Source organism: Colias croceus, chromosome 5 (genome assembly GCF_905220415.1).
Source record: "Colias croceus chromosome 5, ilColCroc2.1".
In the NCBI taxonomy this organism is placed as follows: Eukaryota; Metazoa; Arthropoda; class Insecta; order Lepidoptera; family Pieridae; genus Colias; species Colias croceus.
In genome coordinates, this window is record NC_059541.1 from 6,110,292 (window position 1) to 6,127,397 (window position 17,106).

General features: G+C 35.7%; 1 protein-coding gene across 1 annotated transcript in view; it reads right to left on the minus strand.

Moving 5' to 3' along the window:
• LOC123691902 overlaps positions 1-13,492 on the minus strand; it is a 144,447-nt gene extending 130,955 nt beyond the window's left edge. The window contains exon 1 of the mRNA XM_045636487.1: positions 13,377-13,492. The gene's annotated coding sequence lies outside the window, so the exon portion shown is untranslated. The remainder of the gene's footprint in view (positions 1-13,376) is intronic.
• Between the last annotated feature and the right edge of the window lie 3,614 nt (positions 13,493-17,106).

Genomic DNA, 17,106 nt, shown 5'->3' on the forward strand with positions numbered 1-17,106 from the left:
TTCCCAGGAACGAAGAGAACATGTACTAATGCTACCTCGGAATACAGTTAGAATAGATAGCCTTTATTTAGGTGATCTATGTCTTTCACAAGGCTCTTTTACTCAAATTTCTATATTTAAATTACATTTTTTCAGCTCACTGTTATAATCGAAATTTGATGGACTTTATTCACTTATATGAAGTAGGACGTACACAAACACAACCACAAACACACACACACACTCCAATAGGTACACATACTCCACGCGTCCATGTAACGTGCGTCGAATCTCTGCGACTGTAACCTTTGTTAAACTGTATTATATATTATGGATATTGTTCATATACGGCACAATATATGGCTGACAGTAATTTTTATCAGAAAGTAGCATAGTTTAAACAAGAACACAAGTAAATAACGTAAATTTGTGCTGCAAACTCGCAACTTCCTCGCATATTTAATACAACTTGAATCCCTGACAATATTATATACGGTGTACAGTTTCCCCAACAAAGTATAGTAGTCAAGGTGTACACACTAATCCCCTCTAAATTTACATGCAAAAGACTACCTACAGGCGTCCTTAATTAGATTTTTTGGTTGTGTTCATAATTAACTCCGTGTAATATGAGCTACGGTAGTTAAAATGGCCGTATAATGCCTTTTCATAAGAATTAACTTAGATTATGTAACAACCTTACCTGAAAGTAAATAAATATTCGCAAGACAATCCAAAAGCTGCGATTAGAAGGAACTGCTTTAGATTCAGATTACTTATTTTTTTGCAGATAGAGCAGTAAGAGTCTGGGCGGTGGATTGTTTACGTTACAAGTCAGATTATTGACCCATGCTTCTTTAAACAATAATACCTCATACATTCCTTATTACAATCACAGAAAAGTATCTGTATTATATTTTCACGCAAACGATGTGCATGGCATTTACAGCAATATATTATGAGGGTAGCGTTGCAGCGCCAACGTCAAAAAACTTTAGCAAATTAAACACAAAATTAAATTTAAATTATGAAAACACCAACTTCATTCGATAAGTTTATTTAACAGTATCTATAAATTAATAATATTAAATCGTATTCAGTGTACAAATGATTCGCATGTTAGCAGTCCTTCTCTTATATTATAGATGTTGCGAAATGGACTACCGCTGCAGCTTACAGAAATTTTAAGTAGGTAATTAAGTAGATATAAATGGGGTAATATTTGTTATCTACACACATGGGCTTTTATATATTTTTCGATGGATTTACCATACTAACCTAACACCCGACACAAATTACAAGCTATAATTATTGTGCTATATTAAGCTAAAGCATTATAAATTAAATCGTTCGCACAATGCATGTATCCCAACAATGGACACTATGTAACAATATCGAATATTCTATTCAGTCAATATGAGATTATAAACTCAGTTTATGCATAGACGTGGTGTAATACAGCAGAAACTCCGCTATTATTCGTGAAGTTATTTCAATAGATGGATGGAATTGGAGTGTACACAATTTATCTACCACGATGCTCTAGATCCATCCAAGTTCAACTCCACTTCTCTGATACAGATCCGCTTGTAAAATCTGATTCAATAAAGCAAAAGTTTGGACGTTTTTATTGTTCGTTGGAAATCTATTGGACATTGTTGGAAATGTTACAAAAACACAATAAGTCAATTGTGTTTATTATAAAGACGAACGTGATTTTTATTTTAGGTAAATATTAGGTTATTTTCTGTGACGAAATTTTCAGGTGTGGTATAATATTGTATGAAAAAAAAGTAACAAAAAATTTTCAGTGTACATTGCATATAAAAACTGATGGAAAATTAACAAAGCTTTTTTTAATAAACACAAAGTAAAATATTCCCGGAAAAGCAAAAAGAATAGCATGTAAAGCACTCAATTTAATTTATTGCCAAAAACCTTTAAAATTGCAACGTTGAACACGTTACTTGAAAATACACATAATATAATGTTTTTATACCAGTACTTTAATATGAATTGATTTTTTTGAAACCATAGATAGAATTATCTTTATAAGATTATACGCATAAGCCAATAAAAGTCTAATTTTAGCTATGATTAAGGGGATATTAACTTAGTAATTACGGGCTTAAGCTTTGTAATATTATGTACGAACATAATATAATGCGAAATGATGAAATTCTTATACGACATAATATATTTACATTTCTTTCGCTAGTTCATAAAGCAATTAATAACCATTGATCAGACCCGGTCTTGTCTACATCAAATAAAAATATTATATTTAGTTGATTAGATTCGTATTTTTATCTCTTTTATTAATTCTTAGAATTATGTACTCATTAGATACTCATCTGAAGTCTTCTTAATTACGACTTTGTAGAAATCGTGAGTAATGATTCTGTGTAATATTACAAAGCTCGTATATTAAGATAATAATATATTATAAGATTACGAATATTTATTTATAAAAGAACAAATTATTGTTATTTATTAATTATTACTCTTTATATATTTCATGCATAATAATTCTAAATTTACATTTATCTTGTCTGGTATAAATATTTGTATAAATGTCATAAAAGTGTTCATATTGATCGATTGTTGTTCAAGACAGAGTTGGTTGAAGCAGCGAAGACGCTCGTTCGCCGCCCGTGCACTCGCTCAGTGTTCAATGGCCCGAGATGAAGTCGATCTCATGAAATTCGGAGTCTAACCGTCCACACTCTATTTATTCGTCTTTATACATTCATCTTTGTGAATAAACCTTTCTTTTACCGACTGATTGGCTTTTACTTGCACCATCTATATTTTATGCAAACAAATTGCGAGCTTTTTTTTAAAATTCGAAACGTGATAAATTTATAAAAACGAGTAGTAATGAGTGGATGGTTTATGTACGTACTATAAATCATTATATTATATACCAACTACTTTCAAATAAAGCAATTATATTTATATTAAACAAGAGGTGAACGTCCACTTTATTAACAAAAAATTACATCGCAACATACGTCTCAAACAATTTAATTTCGCCAGTTCGTAACCCGGCGCTGTCGTTGAACTTTGGGACAAATTTTACACCTCGATGTTATTTACACTAGTAAGTAAGTAGTTACAACTCGTAACAATAGAACGGTCAAAACACTTTGTTTTACAATACGCCGTGATAACCTAATGACCTTATAAAGCTGAGTGAACTCCTTTCATGACAAAACGCAATAGAAATTTTCACGTGGAAAGTCAATGCAAAGCTTAGCATTCTTAATATCATTTATGCATGCACGGCGTATATTTCATTGAAAAAGAAACAAAACCTTATAAATAACGGGTTAGAAATAGCATACACAATGTAGAGGTGTGCTTTTTATTTTTATATCGTAATTTATTACCAGCTAAATGAATAGCTTTATTTATAATTTTATTAAGAATAATTTCATAGCTATTTGTATAAATTACAGTTAAAAGCTACGAATGATATTATGACCTTTTTTGAACATGATTTATTCAAATTCTTTGTTAATATTTAAATAACGAATATCGGAACATGGAAGCTTTTGTTGGAATATTTTACTTCTTTTATACGTTACTAGTGGTCCGCCCCGGCTTCGCCCGTGGTACATATTTATTTATATATGTCCTTTCTCGGGTATCAAAATATCCCCATACCAAATTTCATGCAAATTGGTTCAGTAGTTAAGGCGTGATTGAGTAACAGACAGACAGACAGAGTTACTTTCGCATTTATAATATTAGTATGGATATAACCAATTGTGGAAAAACTTAATGCATTTACGGCTATATATAATGTTGTGACTTCAGAATTTCCAAGATAACTTGAAACTTGCGCACCAGTACCTTCGGCGATAGTAATACATTGCACAATAGAGCCTTTTTGGAAATCTTATTCTGACATCATAGCTATGCTTTCAGTATTGAAAGTGAGTACCTATTAAGCACATTTTTTATTCATCCATTATACGTACCAAATTCGTTTCATTTTTCAAGTATGTATCTTTTTGTTATGACAATTGCAATTTTTCATGTGAATTTATCTGCAAAAAATCAAAGAGTCTGATAGTGAATGCGTCCATACTCGATAATCGATTCTCAACCTACGTCAATTATAAGAAAATAATATATAAATTTTTTACGTATAATAATTATTAATGGTATAAGACAATGCTTATTTCAATGAAAAAAGATAAAAAAACTGTTTTATACCTACTCATATGAATTATTTAGTTTTTTGAAGTTATAGATACTTCTTTTGGCGCGATGGAGAAAAATGTTGAGAGTGAATTTTCACGATGCGCGCGCACACCGACAAATAAATTTAACAGCATGAAGTTAGTTCTCGGTGGTATGAAAATTGATAACTATGTTCAAGTTGTATATTCTAGTATTTTTTTCCATACGCCAAAGAAGTATAACTTCTAACGCGTGTACATAAGTACACACACTCTTTTTTTTAAAAGATTATGTATCTACCTATTACATTAGCACATCTTTAGTAAACTCTAGTACTTAATAATAATTATGTATTTTTTAAGATGTCAGGTCCTAAATTGACTCGATTTGTGTTGTTTTATATGATTAACTTATTATTTAAACGCAATTGCATCAGTTAATGAAATTTATTAAATTAAAAATACAATATACAAATTAAAAAAATATTTATAACAATCTTCATATAAATGTTAAATAACTTCATTGTTCGCTTTAAAATAAATTCCCTTTTTGTTATCTGAACACTATACACTATCGCACCTCGTTCTACGAACAGCTCGGCCGCACCTAGCTACACTACTAACACCCACTAGTGAGGTTAATGTACATAAATACCTTCAATATTTAAGTACTACATTAAATGGACCATACCTATATTTCATATATTGAGAAAGCAAATGAGCATATACATCGCCTTATCTGAATGTTTTGCTCAAACTGAAAGTAAAGACGATCAGATAACAAAAAAAAGGTAAATGTAAGTATATGTAATTTCAATTAGAGTTAGGAAGAAGAAAAATATTGTTTAAAAGAAGGTGGGCTGGCGCCATGTAAAATTGACGTACTAAGACTCAGTATATTGTAAAAGGCTGGTAATAAGGAGAATCTACATACAAAATTTTATATTTCCAAGATAAGAAACATGTAGGTAACTATAAGATGAAAAAATAAAAATTTAACGAAACAATGAACAAAAACAAATGACAATATAAAGTAATAATATAATGTTATATATTATGTGTATTTTGATTACCAAAAATGTTTAGAAAAATTACAAAAAATACTTTATGTTACATTGTACAGTGTACACACTCTATCTACAAAAATCGATACAAACAAAACTTCTACTACATTCCTCAACTAGGCAAGTGTCTCGACTTGACCCAAAGGTCATCTGGATAAGATCGTTCCGTAGCGATAAGCACAATAAGTACACAATGTCTTTCTTGATACATATCTTGAAATAAAGGATCAAATGCTACGAATGGTCATTAATTGGACGTACTTGATGGGTTTTGGGCAGGAAAAAGCAAAGATTGTTAAATAAACTTAAGATTCTTTATTAGACGATGCGCGTAGTACGAAGGGTAAAGACGGAAGAGAGGAATTATAAGATGACACATAGGTATTTGACATACACATTTGTTTATACAAACTCTTTTCACCAACACTGGCCCTTAAACAAATGTGTAGATACATAACTATTGTACAACATTAAACAAGTTTAGTTTTTTACAATTTAAGAATTTAACAAATTTATTGTAAACCTAAACACGTTACAAACTTATAATGCTTTTCTTTAGTAAGTGGTTTTGTTAAAATATCGGCAGTCATTTCAGAAGTACACAAATAATTCAGATTAACAATATTATCTTTTACAACTTCTCTTATAAAATGATGCCGCACATCTATATGTTTCGTACGAGCATGATACATAGGATTCTTACACAATTTTTGTGCTGATTGGTTATCATTAAAAATCGTAACAGAACAATGCCTACCTAACAATTCATACAACAGAGTTCTTATGAATAACGCTTCTTTACAAGAATCTGATAGAGCCATATATTCTGCTTCTGTGCTAGAAAGAGCGACTGTTCGCTGTTTTCTACTTTCCCACGATACAGAACAGTTCCCAATTTGAAACACAAACCCAGTGTACGACCTACGATCGACCTCACACGAAGCCCAGTCAGCATCAATATACCCATTGATGTCTAGACCACTTCTACTAAAAACAAGTTTGTAGTTTACAGTACCCTTTAAATACCGTAGCACGCGTTTCGCGGCCTTCCAATGACGCTGATCATAACAATCATTATACTGGCTCAGCATGCTTACCGCGTGCGCGATGTCTGGCCTGGAGCTAACTGAAATATAATTTAAACAACCAATTAAATTTCTATATTCCAAATTCTCCTCCTTTTTATCAGCCTTTACAAGTTTCAATCCCGATTCCATTGGAGTTTGAGCTGGCTTACAGTCAGTCATATGAAAACGGTCTAAAACCTTTATGTAACTAGACTGATCAAGATAGATATTATCTTGGTTTCTTGTGATGCGCATACCAAGTATATGGCTGGCTGGCCCTAAATCCTTCATTTCGAATTCTTGCATGAGTTTCTTCTTTATTTCAACTTTCATTTGTGAATTTCTGGTTGAAAATAATAATATATCGTCCACATACAACCCAATGATGACTAATTCTTCACCATTTGATTTAAAATATACGCAGGGCTCTGAGGACAGTCTTCTGAAACAAAGTTTTGTAACCAACACATGGTTTATCTTTTCATACCAAGACTTCGAAGCTTGCTTTAGGCCATAAATTGCTTTATGCAATTTATATACTTTATGCTCACAGCCTTTTACTTTATAACCTTCCGGTTGTTCCATGAAAACTTTTTCTTGCAAATCTCCATTTAGAAAAGCAGTTCTTACATCCAAATGATCGATATCCATCTGCTTTTCAGCTGCTAAAGCCAATAATATGCGAATAGTGGAATATCGAACCACTGGAGAAAAAGTTTCCTCGTAATCAATTCCATAGCGCTGTGTAAAACCTTTAGCTACCAATCTGGCTTTATACTGCTTTAGATTTCCATCAAGATCTTTCTTTTTCTTAAAAACCCACTTGCACTTAATCGGTTTTTGATCTTTAGGTGGATCAGTTAATGTCCAACATTTATTTTTAATAAATGATTGATACTCATCAGCCATTGCTTTCTTCCAGTGAACAGCTTCAGCCCCTCCTAGAGCTTCTTTAACTGTCTCTGGTTCATCTCCAATGCAGGTCAGCATTGCAGTACACGCACTGTCATATTCCGATGTATCCATCGCATCTTCAAGTGTCGATTCACCTGGAATGTAAGTGACATCGGAAGGATCATCAGAACTACTGCTGTCAGAGTCATCTAACTCAAAAATACACTGTCTTCTGGGATTAGTTACAATCTCATTTTCTTCCCCTTTTTCTGGTGATAGTGAATTTTCAGACTGTGCCACTTCAACATGAGAATCATTTGAGTTTAAATTCTCAGTCTGTAAATTATTTATCATCATGAAAAAATCACCATTTTCACATTTTTCAGTGTTTTTTGTATAGAATTTGTTTTCAAAGAAAGCAACATCCCTTGATTTAATAATTTTGCTGAGATTCTCTGGATCAATCAATCTATAACCCTTACTATTTTCACAATATCCTACAAAAATGTAAGGTTTACATTTTGAATCTAATTTCTTACGATTCTGTGTCAAGGCATAAACCACACAACCAAATATACGTAAATGGCTAAGATTCACCTTCTCATTAGTCCATTTTTCCTCTGGCGTGCTACCGTAGACTGCTTTTGTAGGGGACCGGTTCTTCAAATAAACAGCGGTATTGACCGCTTCTGCCCAGAACTGCCCATCTAAGCCTGCGTCTCGTAACATGCTACGAGCCTTCTCGACGATTGTCCTGTTGGCCCGCTCAGCAACACCGTTCTGCTGAGGCGAGTGCGGTATGGTAGTCTGGTGAATGATGCCGTTATCCTTCAAATATTCCTGGAATATAGAATTGACATATTCGCCTCCATTATCCGTCCTCAACAATTTTATTTTTCTATTGGTTTGGTTCTCCACCATTGCCTTGAAATGTTTGAAGTTATCGAAAACTTCACTCTTATTTTTCAGAAAATAAATCCATGTTTTCCTACTACAATCATCAATAAACGTGAGGAAGTAACTAGCACCACCGAAAGATTTCACTGGCATAGGCCCGCATAAATCACTGTGTACAACACCTAACAGTTCATTTGACCTACTTTGTGCCTTCTTAGGAAAAGGTAATTTGCTAAGCTTCCCCTTAACACAAGCTTCACATTGACTGAACTGTGATTTATCATAAGTAATACCACTAGCCATACCTTTCATTAACAAATGCATACTCCTCATATTGAGATGTCCTAGTCTCCTGTGCCATGTCTCCTGCGTAACAGAGTTAGCAGCCGCCTGGAAACTCAGCTCAGTTTCTTTCTTACAGCTCTCAGATGCTTTCTTCTGCACTAAATCTTGAGCTTCTGTATTTACCTTGGTAGTTGCAGATTCTACACTATTCCCTTAAAACATAGAACAGCCACCACATCCTACCACACACAGATCACGCTGTCTAACAGATTCTGCAGTTTCTAATTGATAAACACCATTTTTATGTACAGCTGTAGCTGCTAGCTTTTTACCATAGAATATATTACAACATTTTTCCTTAAAAATAACTCTAAAACCCTTCCTAGTTAACGCACTGACTGACAACAAGTTTGTAGCTAAATTCGGTACATGATAAACTTCACTGATTGTTTTGATGCCTAATTTCAAATTTACTTTTACATCACCACGACCAGCAGTAAATAATTTTTCACCGTTAGCCACCTTGACTTCAGACACATGACCAGGAACAAAGTTATTTAGTATATTCTTGTCATGACACATATGACTACTCGCACCAGAGTCTATTAACCATATATCATTCTGCACACAAGCTGATAATGCTGTCAATAGTAACTGGTTTGTTGAGCTCTCCGCCTTAACTGGTTTCACAGATTTACAGTTCCTCGAGAAGTGACCAAGCTTCTTGCACTTAAAGCATTTGATTTTCTTACGTGCCGCCACCAACGCTGTTGAACTCGTGTCACCTTTTTCATCACGTCGATGCTTCTCCTGCATGAGCTTCGCTTTGACCACTTCACTCGACAACTTGATATTAGAATTTTCAAGTGCCATTATGAGTGGATCAAAGTCTTGAGACAAGCCACTCAGTAAGAGAACTGCAACGAAATCATCTTCCAGAGGTGAACCAATATCGTTCAGCTGTTGACTTAGGTCGCTAATCTTCGCAACGTAAGCTTCCATGCTTTCACATTCGCATAATTTTGTTGCAAACAAAAGACGAAGCAAACTCAGTCTCCTTGACAACCCCTTGTCTTCGTACGCCTTTTGCAAATTAATCCATGCATCCCGCGCCGTCTCTGCGTTCCTTACATGCGTAAAAACCGAGGGCTTTACTGACAAACAGATCTTAGCAAGAGCTTTCTGAGATCTCTTCATATGAGCCGCATCTTTGACATCTTCAGTTTTATCTTCCGAAACGACGTCCCATAAGTCCTCGTGAATGAGTAGCATTTTCAGTTGGAACTTCCAATTACTGTAGTTTTCTATGCCGCTCAACTTCTCCACAGGAGCTAAAGTCGAAACCGATGTCGATGTCGCCATTTTTACATGTATGGACGGGCGTTTTAGTTTATTTATAAAATTACTTTTATTCTGCCAAAACTCAAAAATAATTATATACAGAGCAAAGATAACGTCCTGGGCCCATAACCTGATGGGTTTTGGGCAGGAAAAAGCAAAGATTGTTAAATAAACTTAAGATTCTTTATTAGACGATGCGCGTAGTACGAAGGGTAAAGACGGAAGAGAGGAATTATAAGATGACACATAGGTATTTGACATACACATTTGTTTATACAAACTCTTTTCACCAACAGTACTCAGTCACAATAAGAGCCAGCGCGCACGAGCAACATTGTCTCCGCAACTATTTTGTCTCTCCCATCAATTTGTATGGGGAGTTGCGTCGCTACGTGCGCGCACTTTCATACTAGCCCATGGGCGGGAGAGACAAAATAGTTGCGGAGACAAAGTTGCTCGTGCGCGCTGGCTCTTATTTATCATAATATAGACAATGTTTAAAAAATAATAGTCCATATACTTTAAGTATAGTATACAAAGTTTTTGATATTGTCGCCCCGTGCCACAATGCAGATTCCTATTCGTAGAAGAGCCACTTAAATCGCCGACGAAAAGGAATTCGGATAGTAGATAGGTACCTATATTATTAAACGTTAAGTGCTGACATTCCTGAATCTTAGGATCAAAACGATTTTATAACGCTTCATTTTTTCTTTTGAAACTTCATTTACTGTTTCAAAATAGTCATATAAAATAAGCCTTGAAACCAAAAAAAAGAATCCACAAGGAAAGCTGGATTTAATCAATTACATATCTACTATTTAACAACTGAAAATACCTGGAATTTACAATTCGTTGTTGAAAAAGGCATTCGTTAACCGTTTTTACTGAAAACGGGAATCCATTAAGTCTGGCAACAATAATGTTGTCCGTATCGCTCAATAAGCAGAGCTATGCGTCCCGATTTCCGACGCTGTAATGACAACCTTTTGAGTCGGAGCCGCCTGGAGCGCATTGCCCATCGACCGAACTTAACGCGAACAGAACAAGCAACAAAACAGTAATTGCGAATCGGGACCATGTCTGCATGCAACTCAGCAACTGTTGCGTTTTATGTCCAGAGCTCCGCTAATGAATGTGCCGTGGAGCGCCGCGTACACAAACCTCAATGCTTTTCATTTATCATTTTTGTTTCCTAATATGAAACGACATACAACGCTAATTAGTATTTCGTCGTTTTTAAACTTTCCTCATATGTTTTATTTTTGAAAACACGTCTCATTTGCTTGTGTTTTTTCTGCTATGAGTTACTGATATTTTATTAATTACAAGAAATATAACTTCAAACTTATAGTATAAAACACAAGCTGCATAATATTATTATGATGAAACACTGTCTGTTATTTCACAAACGTCACCGTAAGCAAATAGTACGGCAGAAATAAAAGGCAAGTTAAGTGGCTTTATCTATTTACTTTGCAGGCGGCCTTTCTTAATCGCATTATGTAACCTCGGCCTTACATTCTGAACCTAACGAGCTAATTTAGTAGCCCCTTGAGGACAATTTTCCTTATATATGTATGGACCGATTCAAGGAACAATATATATGAGGGGTTGCATTATTAATTAAACGCCAATCGTAATGGTTCATTACGCGTTAGAACAAGTCAAGTAACAGTAATAAATAAAGTAAGATTTACTGGTGATACATGCCCATAACACTACATATACCAAGCTATAATGAATAATAATAATTGTAACAAGATTTGTTTCGATTGAGATACTTGCAGATAAATTATATTTAGATCTTTATTTGTTTTAATATTAAGATACCATAAAACAAAGTCGTCTGCTGCGTCTGTCGGTGCCCAATAAACTCAAAAACTACTGCATGATGAAGATTTTCCATTAGTTTTCGCTAATGGATTTCCTGGTTCTCTAAAAAGGTTTCAATACAATATAATGTGTTAAATTTTACAATGCGGGAGAAGTCGCGGGTCTTAAGCTAGTTTTAATTACTCTTTTTACCTATGTTCCAGACTGAATTTAAACAGAATGGAAATGTATTAAAAATTTAAAATCATGCGCAGAGTCTTCTTCGCTTTGTAATGGCACCGGGCACCCAATAGATGCGCAGGATCAAAAGACATTGAGTGTTTGACAGCTGTCATTGGTATTTTGACTCTCATAATATGTTTTTTATCTGAATTAATTTATACAATTGCGTAACGGAGCATTTACATCAAACGAACATAGCTAGAGCAACAGCATTCTTTCGTGATCTTTTAGTGTAACCTAAAATTCGTTTTCAGTGTTATTCACTATTAGAGCATTGCATAGAATCTTTAAAAACAACGAAAGAATGCTCTACGCTAAGTTTGATCTAAATGCACCTTTTAGCTCGTTTTAACTTGTTTGATGTAACTACACCGTTAATTGACAGTTATCAAACGCTTAGAAATTAAAATCTGTATCATTTGCATTTACAGTTATCGTCTTGACCTTGACAGTCAAATTGTGCAAATCGAATACAACAAATGCAGTCAGGTGGCAAATAATAGTTTACTATTGCTTAGTTTATTGAGTCCAACTGCAATATAACTGCTCTAAACTGATAACCTGCTAAAGCAGTTCGTGCATTGCGTACAAGAATTTTGTAATGAAACCGCCGATACCAACAGCGAGAGCTTTAAGCTGTCAAGCTCGGTTGTTTCCAGCTATTTGTGTAAGGAGTTTAATTTGTAAATCCATTTATAACGATTGAAGATAATAATCAAAAAAGTATCTTAATGTTTATATCTGTTGATCGCAATTGATATAAATTACATTTTATGTTTAGAGTTATTCTAGTATAAAGGTCTACGCTTATATATATTATTCCATAGCAAATTAAACATAATCCCCATATTCTATTTATTCACAACCCGTACTAACATAAAATGTCCTTGAGTAAATTAAGCTATTAGTCTCGAAATCATTGAATGTAATAATTGAGTAATATCACAACTCGTGTAGCCTTCATCTATCTTCAGCTGTGCATCCAACATCGAATCAAACTGTTTTGATGTTTCATAGCGCTATGCACTGAATACGCAATCCGCAAAATAGCAAAGTGCAAATGGACTGGCTGTGTTGCTAGTTCACGGTAGATGGTTTCCAAAACTAGAACTGAAAACCCCTGTTACTATTAATTGCTATCTAAAAATAGTTAAATGCTTTTAGAAAATAGTACAAAAGTAATCTAATGGACACATTTGATACAAGGATTAAAGAAGTGAGAAAACATAAATCTATTAAAACAGTTTTTTTATACGTGATGTGGTCTTTCTATTTCTTTCATGTTATTGAAAATTATGTATGTTACAAATTTTATGTATGTAATAAAAACAAGATGTAGGTCTTATAAATTATCATCATAGAATGGTAAATCATAATATTTATTATAAACAGAAACCAATATTTTAAATAAATTAAATTATATGCATAGTTAACAGCATGAAGAATAATTGTTTGCTAATTATCATTCAAAGTATGCTCCTACTCTTATTCAAGCAATGTTCCCAGTAACTATTGCAAGAGTCAATAAAAAGTTCTGAAACATGTCGTTGAAGCTTAAAGTTGTAATGTTATGAAACTATGATAAACAAAACAATGCATACCGAACGGAACATCCAAGGTTTTCGAGCGGCTATCATCCCTTGTATATCAAACTATCCAACTGAGATGTTACGTAGCACTTTATTGAATTAAAATAGATGTAGTGTAGTGGTCGCGAAAAGCGCGATGGTGCAAAGAGTACAGCGACGTAGCGTCCGCTCTCACAAGCGGAGCGGCCAGCACTGACAGGTCCATGAGGCCTCCCGCCACCCCTCAACCATCCCTAAAGCTTCATCCTTCGCCCCTGCCGATAAGGTGCAGCTTGCCGCCTTCGTAAAACTGCTGACTATTTCTCGGCTAAGCACCAACTTATTAACATAAAGTAAATGAAGATGCACTGAGTAGCAGACACTAAGACCACTCATTGCGGCGCGGAAAAGAAATTGCAAATGCATGCAATTTGCTCGCTATTTTATAAGATTTAAATGCATTTTAAAAAGTTATTTTTATATTTAATTTTCCTATAATAATAAAAAGATTACATGCAAATTCTATTTATAACGTAAGCGATGCCCGCCCATCAACCTCGCACGCGTCACGCCGCCCTATTAATGAATGTTCTTTGAAATACAATCTCTGACATTTAATTTTTCGGCTCTTCTTTGTAACGTCAGATTATTTTCCTTTTAATTGCGTAAGGAAATTTTTATTTTTACTCTGCAATAATTGATGCAGGCGAATTATCAATCACGGTATTAAACATATGGAAATTTTCAAGAAAGACTAAACTGATCTATTAAAACAATTTTTAAAGTAATAAATAGGCTATATAATGTGCAAGACTCTTTGTGTACACATAATAATAATAATAATAAGGGCGTAGGGATGTGACGACCCCATCGCCCACGGTTGGAATATCTATTGTCAACGTGACAGTAGATATTCCACCCGTGCAATCAGTCAACCCGCAGGACACCTTGTGGCGGGGTGTCGGGGAGTAGCGACCCCGCGGGAACCGAGTGCTCCCGGGGGAGGCCCCTGTCTTCATCTCCGGCTTGCCTTCACCGGCCGGTCGGAGGGAAGCCTGACGAGGACAGGACCCCCACCTCTGGCTTGCCTTAACCGGCCGGCCAGAGTGGAGTCGCGAGAGCTTTTAGCTCGAAGGGTGGATGCGAAGCGTAAGTGGCGAGTGGGCACGTGATGCTGGACCCTCAGGGAGCGCGTGATCGTCGTTTAAAGTCCAGGGACGCCTCTCCACCCTTAGCTGCTCACAATATGTTGCCCCCTTGTCGCACTATTGCAGCGACTTATTTCGGGGGCCCATACAGTGAGAGGGCGAGTCACCACCTGCCAACAAATTTTTGCTATATTTTAGTAGAAAGGCAGGTGCCATAGTCTTCCATAGTCCTAAATTCCGGTCCATTAACATCCCTTTCCATAGCCCAGTTTATTTTGTTTCCTTATCTTGCAATAGTCCTACATCGGCCGCGGACTGCACAGGGCTGTATCTCTATAGTGCAGTCATGGGCAGGCTGCGGCTGGTGTCCCACAACACAGTAAAGTTCTCGAAAGGGCCTCTGCGTGTTGGATCCGTGTCCCCACGTAAGCCTTCCAAAGGACCGGGTACCTTCCTTATGATGGTACCCGTGTATTATGGAATTGAGATACATAATAATAATAATAAGGGCGTAGGGATGTGACGACCCCATCGCCCACGGTTGGGATATCTATTGTTTACGTGATAATAGATATTCCACCCGTGCAATCAGTCAACCCGCAGGACACCTTGTGGCGGGGTGTCGGGGAGTAGCGACCCCGCGGGAACCGAGTGCTCCCGGGGGAGGACCCTGTCTTCATCTCCGGCTTGCCTTCACCGGCCGGTCGGAGTGAAGCCTGATGAGGACAGGACCCCCACCTCTGGCTTGCCTTAGCCGGCCGGCCAGAGTGGAGTCGCGAGAGCTTTTAGCTCGAAGGGTGGATGCGAAGCGTAAGTGGCGAGTGGGCACGTGATGCTGGACCCTCAGGGAGCGCGTGATCGTAGTTTAAAGTCCAGGGACGCCTCTCCACCCTTAGCTGCTCACAATATGTTGCCCCCTTGTCGCACTATTGCAGCGACTTGTTTCGGGGGCCCATACAGTGAGAGGGCGAGTCACCACCTGCCAACAATTTTTTGCTATATCTTAGTAGAAAGGCAGGTGCCATAGTCTTCCATAGTCCTTAATTCCGGTCCATTAACATCCCATTCCATAGCCCAGTTTATTTTGTTTCCTTATCTTGCAATAGTCCTACATCGGCCGCGGACTGCCCAGGGCTGTATCTCTATAGTGCAGTCATGGGCAGGCTGCGGCTGGTGTCCCACAACACAGTAAAGTTCTCGAAAGGGCCTCTGCGTGTTGGATCCGTGTCCCCACGTAAGCCTTCCAAAGGACCGGGTACCTTCCTTATGATGGTACCCGTGTATTATGGAATTGAGATACATAATAATAATAATAAATTCTTTATTGCACACCAAGTAAAATAACAGAGTAAAAAACAGCACATAGAAACAAGGTTACTTGTTACTAGGCTATATTTTAATAGACATCGTTAAATAATTCAACCCACAAAATTTTAAGTTACTATTAAGGAGCTTTAGAAATTATTAAGGCGACTTTATCATAATGTAATATTTACCGTAACGGAGAACAAAAGAGCATTTTTTGCATATATGTATTATTATGTTTATGTTATGTTTCAAAATGTTAACCATATTTAACAATTAATTGTCGACTTGACGACAGTGAACGAAGTGACCGCTCTGGCACGTAGACAGCACATAGACGTTGGAACTGGGCCGATGTCACATACGTAACATCAAAAGTACTAATGATAATATAAATGCATCAGAGTCGTTCATTTAATGTAACACAGCTGAAATATCTATCAGAAGATAACAAGTTACAAACATAAAACATAAAAATCGAGAATTTCAACTTTTATATTTATTACTCTTCGCTCTTCATTTTTATTAGCGATAAAAATTATTATAGTATCGATTTAATTCAAGGACAAATATATAATTTTCACGACTCAATATTATAGGTACGTACTTTATAATATCAAAAGGGTAATTTTCTAACTGAAAGAGATATTTAAATTGTTACTAGGCTATATTTTAATAGACATCGTTAAATAATTCAACCCACAAAATTTTAAGTTACTATTAAGGAGCTTTAGAAATTATTAAGGCGACTTTATCGTATTTCGCACAATAAAACATAACCTTGAAAGTTGAAACCAGCCGCAAAGCGTTAAAGAATTTTATGCAAGACTACGACGATCAGTTGTTCTGGTTCTTTGTTAAAAATTCATTAAAATTTAAAAAAGACGTTTTCATAATAGAGAATTCATTCGCAGCGTGTCAAATAGATTCATCCATTGAATGGACGAACTTTTTACCGAATTGAGTTTTGTGTTAATAATATATAATTGCTACTTTTATTTACTGGATACGATATTTCCGTATAGGTAATAAATCCTGCTGAAAGTATGACAGACAGCTTTGGAAATTGGAACATAGGTATTTACATAGTACTAAAATATTATATACAACACTTACAATACTTGTTTAACAAGATCCCTACTTATTGATATTACCAACAACTTAATTCACAAAGTGGAGTTTTAAACATTCTCAAGAGTTTTATTATAAAATAAGTTGTTCAATGACGTAAGGAAATATTTTGGCGGGTACTCATGGAGCTCCTTCAGTGGCCGAAAGGTCGGAAGCTACGATTAGCCTGCGTTTCAAGT